The 8,842-nt window shown below is 45.7% G+C and overlaps 1 long non-coding RNA gene across 1 annotated transcript in view; it reads left to right on the top strand.

The window, feature by feature from the left end:
• The first annotated feature begins 913 nt into the window (after positions 1-913).
• The window catches only part of LOC308200477, a 46,279-nt gene continuing 38,350 nt past the window's right edge, over positions 914-8,842 (top strand). The window contains exons 1-2 of the long non-coding RNA XR_013955621.1: positions 914-1,347; positions 1,692-1,768. This is a non-coding gene — a long non-coding RNA (uncharacterized lncRNA). The remainder of the gene's footprint in view (positions 1,348-1,691; positions 1,769-8,842) is intronic.

Raw genomic sequence — 8,842 nt, 5'->3', positions numbered from 1 at the left:
CCTCTGAGCTGCTTAGTTCAAATTAAATATTGCAGCCCCGTAAACCTGGGCAGACTCATTCTTGTGCTAAGTGAGCAGTGCTGTGACTCAGCATCACTCACGAACGCAGTCCTTGCTTGGTTTGGCGGTGGTTTAATTGTGTTGCCTGAAAGATGGGCTGTGATGTAAAACCGAGAGGACTTCGCGTCACATTTGTTTTCAAGGAAAAGGCCTCTCTGTGCTGCAGGCTGCGTCGTGTTCAGCGGCATTCGTGCTCGGGTGCCCAGGAGTGAAGCTGCTCCCGGTGAGTGATCCAGCCATGGCCGAGCTGCTCCTGTCATTGTGTCAGCGTGTGTCAGCGCCTGCCCCGTGCTCACGTTTCCCCAGAGGTGTCCGTAGCTGGGCAGTCGGTGGGCCTGGCGTCGCGGCGGTTTCCCGAGGCTCTGTTCCACCATCAGGCACGTCTGCAGGGTGTGCATGAAAGAGGGGAGTGAGGAAAAGCAAAGCGCCCCAGCAGTCCTGCACAACGAGGCTTACAGGAGCCGTAAGAATGGGGAAACGTCTCAATGTCTTTTTTTTGAACTTGATCAGCCCCCACGAGAGCAGACAGCAGAGACCCTCTGCTGGCTCAGGAAGCCGTGCTGCGGACAGAAGCCTTGTGGTAGCCAGAAATGCCCGGCTTGTAGCGGCGCCACGGACCAGAAGGCACTGACTGTACCTGCCCGATAGCAGCACAGCCTGTCTGCGTGCCAGCCAGCGGCAGCCACGGCTCCGAGCAGGGGGAGGCTGCTCCTCACCGTGCCTGGGAAGGTGCCAAGTACAGTTTGTCCTCTTAGGATTTGGTCAGGGCCAGAATGAGAGGGAAGTGAAAGCTGGGGGTGCTGGTTCCAAAAGCGGTGTGCTTCCTTCTTCACGCCTCATCAGCAAGGTTCTCACTGTCGGTGGCAACAGTTCGTGGTTCCCCCTGAGGTCCTGCAAGGCTGGGAGCTGCTGCCTCGCCCAGGAGCAAGGCTTCACTGCTTCCTCCTCAAGGAAGAAGCAAGGAGGGTGTCCTGGCTTTCGGAGTGGGGCAGTGGCCATTACCAGATCACACAGCAAATTGCAATGCAAGTCCTCCATACCCACTGCTGAGGAGGCTTTATGAGCTCTACAGAAACACAGAAGCAGGCAGTGAGCAAAGAGCTGCTACAAATGTGTGCAGCTGCTATGGAGAATGGAGTCAAAAGGGGGTTAAATATTTATTTATTTATTTATTTATTTATAATGTATTTATTTTATTATTATTTTTTGACTAACAGGAGAAGTAGATCAAGCCCTTTGCATTTGATCCTTGAAGGGACAGCAGAAGGAATTTGGTGGAGACAGAATGTAAGCCTAGGCACCTGAGAAACGCTGGGTCTTCCAGCAGAGCAGGCTGGGCACTAACAGTGCTAGTCAGATCCAGGTTGGATGCGTCCTTCTCTCACCGTTTACCTCTAAAGTCCCTGTTCTGAGAATTTCAGTTAGGTGTCTGCTTTTGGCTGAGTCAATATAGGCAGCAAAGGCTGCAAAGGGATTGCTCTTCTGCTCATTAGTCTTGTGAAGAATTAGAAAATGTAAAAAAAAAAAAAAAAAAAAAAAAAGTGTTTTGTTTGTTTGTTTGTTTTTTCTCTGAAAGAAGACATTCCTGAAGAGTGAGATCACCTATTTTTTTTTTGCTTTCTTTAAAACAGTTTCAGTGGTGTGAATGGAGCCAAAGTGATGTGCAGGCCTGGGCAGAATTATCTATGGGCTGTGAACTTCACTCAGGGTAAGTCACTTCCGTGCTTGGAGATCTCTGTGCAACCTGGGCCTTGAAATAGGCACAGATAACAGCGTGATAGCAGCATAAAACCTGCCGTGATGGAGTGAGAATGCCTCTTTAATGTCTTTTCTATTCTGATGGGCCCAGCAGGCCTAGGGTTACCTTGGGGTACTAACCCGATGAAACAAGGCTTGGGGCGAGCTCTGGCTGGTGGAGGTTGCAGAGACTGTTCTGAATGTGGTGCAGGGGGTTCGCAGCTCCTGCCCCACCTGCTGCCCTCTGAGTTGGGGTGTGCTGGAAGGGGACTCCTAGGAGTGCCATAAAAATAAGGGGATGTCACACAGGACAGGAGGGTAGAGATGCCCAAGGCTCTCCCATTCCCTTACCCTGCGTGCCAGAGGAGTTGACTTTGGCTGATGTCTCTTGCTTTGTTCTGTGTGTGTTTTTTATAACTGGTTTAGTGAGCACGCATCCCTCAGAGTTTTTTCCTGTTGTTATGACAATGAAGTAAAGAGTTGTGGATAAAATGCAGCTGTTCCGTTCAAAGCACTATTTCTGTGCACAGGACAACTTGAGGCAGCAGCAAAGTGTCACAAAACCCACAAAATACTGGTACTATAGTATAATTTCAGTTGAACAGCAGTTGTTGCTAACTGCTGGCTCTTCAGCCATGCAAACACAACCAACAAGTAGTTAAAAAAGTCCAACTGAAAGCTGAAAAGAGTTTTAAAAGCATACATATGTGATTGGCTGGGATTATTACTGCTTTTCTGTTTGGTTGGTTGGTTGTTGTTGTTTTCCTGAGAAAAGAATCAATTTACATTTAGTGAATCTGTTTCCCCTCTTTGTTTCTCAAAATTTAAAAAATTCTGTGTGCATGTGTAAATTTCCAAAATGAAAGTGTAAAGTTCACTTGAGGATGCAGTTTATACATTTAAGCTGTAATAGCCAGGCAGTCTTGGGTAGCTTGTAAACAGTGGCATAAATAGGTCACGAACAAAAGTTAAGAAGCTGCAGCTCACAAGGCTGCAGAGCTCCATGTGAACAGGATGGATTGCTGTGTGACGAGCTGAAGAAATGGGCCTTCTGGCTTTAGCCTAACTTCTCAGGATTAGTTAGTGAATACTCCTTAAAGAGACTTCCTCTTCTTGGAAGTTAGATGTTTCAAGTTGAGACTAATTCAGTTAACGTTAAGTAATTTTAAGGGAGGAAAGGACTGTTACTGTCTGTGCGGAAAGCTAAAAGTACAGCTAGAGCAGAAATAGTCACGTCTCCTAAAGGCTGTGTGCTGTGGCTCAGTAAGTTCCCACAAAACCCACCTTTTCTCATAAATGGCTCTTTTTTTTCCCTGACTTCTCCTTCCTAAAAGCTTGGGTAAGTAGGAGACTGCAGCACATCTCGAAGTTTTTCAGACCCAGTTTCTCAGAAGAGAATAAGACATGCTGCAGAAGGAAGGGCAAAAGCTCTTGGATTTTCTCAAAGAGGCGTTCCCTTATGGCAAGCATGTTCACACCACCTCCTCAGTGACTGCTCACGAACTGCGAAGCCCAGCACAATGAAGGGAGCCTAACATGGCACTGAAGCCAGTTGCCTTTCTCCTGTTTGAAGTGTCAGGGATCTAGAAAAAAGTTCTGCACAGACTGTTTTTATTAATCCAGGCAATTGCACAGGATTCCAGAATGTCCGTAGTGTTTCATTCCTGGAGATGGCTGTGATCTATAACTAATTCTTGGCAGGTGATGGAAAAGGCAACATGCTTTGTGATTTTGTGGTGGGTTGGACCAGTGGTGAAAACAGCCTCTTGAGTCTTTCAGAGGAACAGCACAGCAAGTAAGGATCTGTCATAAGTAACGTGTCAGCTGGCTAACCTGACTTTAAGCGGTGGTTGATTGCTAAACCCAGGCTGTCATCACAGCCTCAGATTTGGGGGGTGTTGCGTTTTTTAAGGCTTTGGCACAGGGTTACTTGTTTTATCTCAGGTAAGAGAGGTTAAGAGAGACCCAAATGACATAAGCATTCCTCATGGTGTTTGTAACGGAAAGCTTCCAATAGCTAGGAACAGTCCTGAGTACTATTATTTCATATACAGCTAGAAGAGCATATAGCTTTCTTCATGGGCACTGGTATTGCCACATTCATCCAGCTCCAAGTCACCCTGCAGCAAAACACTGAGTATGGGGCCATACACTGAAATCACTTTTAAACTGGAGGCAACACAAAATAAGAGCTGCTTGTTCAGCAGTGCGTCATGGAGAGAACATGTGGCAACATTTTCTCAGAACTCATGTTGGCTTAAGTGGTATCAAAGAGGAATTCAGCCTGTGGCTATAACCTGTGCCAGGGGTTCCCAGACTCATGTTGCTGTAACGCACAGGCAGCAGCAATAGCAGCCACGCGTATAAGCAACAGCCGTCGTTATCGTTGCTGGAGTCAAGGGCAGACCACGAGGCAGCGGTCACTAGCAATGTGCTGTCTCACACCTGTAGGAAAATGGTCTCTACTTTCCTCTGTGCACCTTCTGGTCATATATTGCCATAGCCCTCAACTACCGTAGCCTTCCCCAGCAGGACCCATGCTCCCTGTCCTGAGTCAAGACGGGCGCTTCAGCTTGCATTTAGTAAAGCCCATCTCCAACAGCTTTAGCAGTGCTCGTAGAGACATTTGCATTGGGGCCCGGGTAGTTCATCTTTCAGTGACTGCAGTAGCACTGTTTAGGAACCACTAGGCACATGTGCTCATAAACTTACTGAGATCTCTGTACTTTGGGAGAGTACTTCTTTCCTTGCAACAGCTGGATCCAGCTGAGAGATGTTCTCTAATAATAATAATAATAAAAAGCACTGAGGGTTTTACACAGACCCTTTCAGACTGGATTAATTTAGGAGGCTAGGCCATTGCTGAGAGACACTAACCACTGAGTGCCAGAAACATATCCCTCATAAATTGCGTTGAGTTAGTAATGAATGAAATTAATTGTTGAAGTATTGAAACAGTCCTGGTTTGGGTGAAATGTCATTTGTGTGTGGAAAAGACAGAGGTGAGTGAAAAATCTTCAAGATAAGTCATGCTGATGGCCCTTTTCTGATTTTCTAGAGCCATTTTGTTCTTTAACAGCTTGGTTAGGACTATACAGGTGAGCTGACTCCAGCCTAGAACTGAAATAAAAATAGCAAACAGACTTTGATGCAAAGGTCATAAGAGCTTTTTCAGTTTGCTTGTGTTCAACCCAGTTAAAGATGATTTCAGTGAGGGCATTTAAATATCTTCAGAAAATGTAGAAAAGCAAATACATTTAGTAAAGCATGAAAGAATTACAGGAAATAAAGCAGGAAAGTCCATCTCTCTTGTGCCAGGGCAAGACCAGGTCTTTCCAGATATAGAATCATAGATATTAGATGTCTGATCTCTTAACAGCCTCTGGTGCACAGGTGGCAAGGTCTGAGGACAATATATGAGTGAAAAACCATTGCAAAGCAGGCTCCTCAGAAGAAAAAACACCTGCAGCTTCAAAATACCACAGGATCTCAGGTGTCATTGTGCTAAAGTAATCCTCATTTGCTCTTCAGGAAGCTACTCATGGGGTAATATGCCTGGCATTCTTGCTTCCAAAGGTAGAGTAGTGGAATATTCTTCCCAATTTTCTTTTTTCTCTTTTTAAGCTTACCTTTGATAATGAAGGCAACCAAACTGGAGAAAAGTAATGTCCTGATAACTTGAGGCTACAAATGACATCCCAAAAGAACCTGAAGTGAACAGAAAATGACGGCAGGGCATACGTACAGCAGGATGCACTCTGTGCGTTGAGTGAACACACTCAGCTTCCACCCCGCATATCTAGGTGAACCATGTGCAGAGGGGACTGGGTGCTTTATCTTTGGCTACACATAATACTGTAGTTAGTGTGATGAATTAAAACATCGAAGGAAAGTCTTACCTCTCTGCATCCGTGGTTTTGATAGAGTCAGACTGCAGTGTCACTAAACATGGGCTTATTTTCCACTTAGTTCTTTAGTTAAAAACAGCAACAACCAAAACAAACTATTGAACCTGGGATCAGCAGGTGCAGCCTTTCAGAGTGGAAGGACTTGTGTGGCTTTCAAGAAATCAGAGTAGCGTTTGTACAGACCCAGCACATCTGGGAGTGAAGGATTTCAGAGCTGGATTGGTAGTTGTTGTATCTGCATAACCGTGACCTTTGTTATAGAAAATCTAAACAAAAAGAAGACTCTTCCAACTAGTAATATAACACACAATTTATCTAAAGTTAAAGGACTTTTTGATTGGAATTCAGAGAGAGCTTTATAGGAATGCTAGATTTAGACTTTCTTTAAGAACAGTGCATTATATGGAAAAACTGTGATTGTGCCCTCGGGAAAGAGGCGTCTGCATAAAAGCTGGTCGTTGTTCAGTGGTGAAGACAGCATTAGGAGCAAAAAAGTAAAAGCGGCATGGAAGGGGAGGGAGAATGGGTAGCAGTTAATATAAATTAGAAATGAAGGGTAGAAAACTGGAAATAAAAAGGGAAATGTAAAATTATCCTTGGCTGCTATCTTCAAGGACAATAAAGAATTTAAACAATCTGCTTGAAACAGAAAATTGTATAATGCCTCTTTGAAATTGAAATGGTGCAATTGTTAATGAGGATGAAAATTAAGTAGAAGCATTTAGTAAGTATTTCTGATCTGTGTTTGGATGACAGCAGAATAATATACTTGAATCACAGAAGGATTAATTTCTAAATTATTAGGCCACAAGGAAAAAATATTATAAAACACTGATAAGGAACAAGCATTTTAGAAAGTGCAGGTTCAGATAACTTGCAGGCAAAAGCCTGGCAGACGTGCTAAGAGCATAGGTGGTTTGCAGGTGGTAATTTTTAATACTGGGGAGATGTAGGACGCTGGGGTTTCAATATGCCAAAAGGGAAAGTGGATGACTGGAGCAAAGCCATGGTGTAGAGAGTTTGGAGTGAAGGGCTTCCTTCCTGGCTCCCTACTTCTCTGCGGGGTAACGGACCAGCTCTGGGGGAGAGGATCCCTTAGTGTACCTGCTGTGTTTAAGGCATCTCGTGACTCTTCCAGGACAGAGCAACACTTCTGCTTCTTTAGGAACAGCTGGCTTGCAGCCGCTGACTCTGGAAAAAGGCTCTGGGTCCAAAAAGGCCAGAAAGTGGTGCTGGTTGAGAGGGAAGGGAGCTTGCTGAGGCTTGGAGCCGTCACCCCCCAGAGCAATATCAGCTTTGGATTAACAGTCAAGGGAAGGTGGGAGCTCACTGGTTTACTTGGATATTCTGTCCAGCAGTGACTTGAACTCCTGCGTACTTAGGAATTGTTTCCTTTGAAAATGTTCTGAATGGTGATGCCAATGCTGACGTGGTAATCCCCCTTTTGACAGGCTAGGAAGGGAGTGTGGAGGCTGCGTAGCATCAAGCCTCCCTGCTAAAGAAAAGGTACGCTCAACGTTGAGCTTTTGTGCTTGCCCTGACACTGTCCAGCTGCAGGGCTTGGATGCTCCACAGGCGGCGTGCCTGTGAGCTGAGGGAAGTCTCCCACCTTTGCACCCGCTCCAAGTAAGAAGGTTTGCAAGATTAACTACAGGAAGGTCTGCGTGCTGGCTCTGCCTCCACTGGGGCACTAACAGGGGCTCGCCCGCTAAGGGTTCGAGGCCTGGATGAAATGCAAAAGCCCAAATTGTTCTGGCATAATACAAGGGAGCATAAAAGTGTGAGGTGTTGCCTAAGGAAACAAAGACACAGGAACAACACCTGAGCGCCACTTAGAGGGGTGCCTTGGACCCCTCGCTGCAAAAGCACGCCACGGTAAGAAGCCTGCTGGGAGGAGCAGCATGCCTTTGGGGAGGAAGGAAAGGCAGGGCCAAGGGCGAGGCATTAAATTAGTTCGCACACTGATTCTGTGTTTAATTGTGTGATAGAAGATATTTATCATCCACAGGCCTGTGCAGTCCCCCAGCTCCCCACCAGCTGTGCCTCACAGCTTCTCCTGTGCCCTCCACTGCAGCTCTGCTGTCCTTAGTGTGAATGGGTTCACCACAGCGGCAGAAGTGGTAATTCCACTTCTTGTTCATATTACCTTGTAGGAAGGCAGCTTGGCTTTTCTTAAAAATGTAGGAGCCAGGAGTGTGTTTCCTTGAATTGCATTTGATGTGTGTTTTTCAAATGCACTTATGTCTCCAGTGAGTGTTTTGTAATCTAAGAGTAAATGATTTCTTCTCATTATTCTTCTAGGAAATGCTCATATCTGTGAATCTCAGAGAGGCTTTGGGGTTGTTAGGTTAACTTGGAGGTTTTTGCACTCTGGAGCTCTTTGCAGTTTGCACTTGATGTTAGTCACTAGTCACTACGAATAAGATTCTCAGCCTGATTTTTTTTTTCTGCTGTCACGCTGATATCTTTAATAAGGATGTGAAAGCAGTATTAATTATTAGATTAATGGAGGAAATGGAACTAGAAATAGAATTCAAAATGGAGTTATCAATATTAACGGCAGCTTAATTATGTTATAATGTTTTGTAGAACTGCATTGAGAAAGATCTGCCCCATACAGGGCATGCTTTCCCTGATGTGGCCTTGCATAATCAATTCTCAATAGCTGGAGCTCAGCGGGAGTGATTTCCAGATTCAGCTTCAGAGCCCAGGCAGCTTTTCTACTGCAGGGAGGGGAGCAAACCGGGCCCTTCCTTCTCAGCTGTCTTGCCTCTGGGTAAACCGAAGTCACAGTGCCTGATTTATGTTAGTGTTGTGTGGTTCCCATATCCTACTTCTTCCCTTATTTTCTCTGCTTCCCTGCCCTGCGTTCACATCCTGCCTCCCACACTAGCAGGAGAATGCAGTACATGAAACCAGTGCAGGGGGATTCTCAGCCTTTTTACCTCATCTGTCCAGCTCCAGCAGAGATCCCACATTATGTAGGAAAAAAATGCCAGGAGGAGTCAGTAGCTTCTGCCTGAGGGAAGTAAACCCAACCTGAAGACTTTTTGGCAGAAGCTGTTCGGACAATGTTTCTAGGGGCATGCTCTGCGTGTGGCAGGCTGCTCCATTCGCTCGCTGCATGGTGCGAGCAG

Source organism: Anser brachyrhynchus (genome assembly GCF_964034855.1).
Source record: "Anser brachyrhynchus genome assembly, chromosome: 10".
NCBI classification, from domain to species: Eukaryota; Metazoa; Chordata; class Aves; order Anseriformes; family Anatidae; genus Anser; species Anser brachyrhynchus.
The sequence above is the reverse complement of the archived record's forward strand: the minus strand, read 5'-3'. Positions and strand labels throughout refer to the sequence as shown.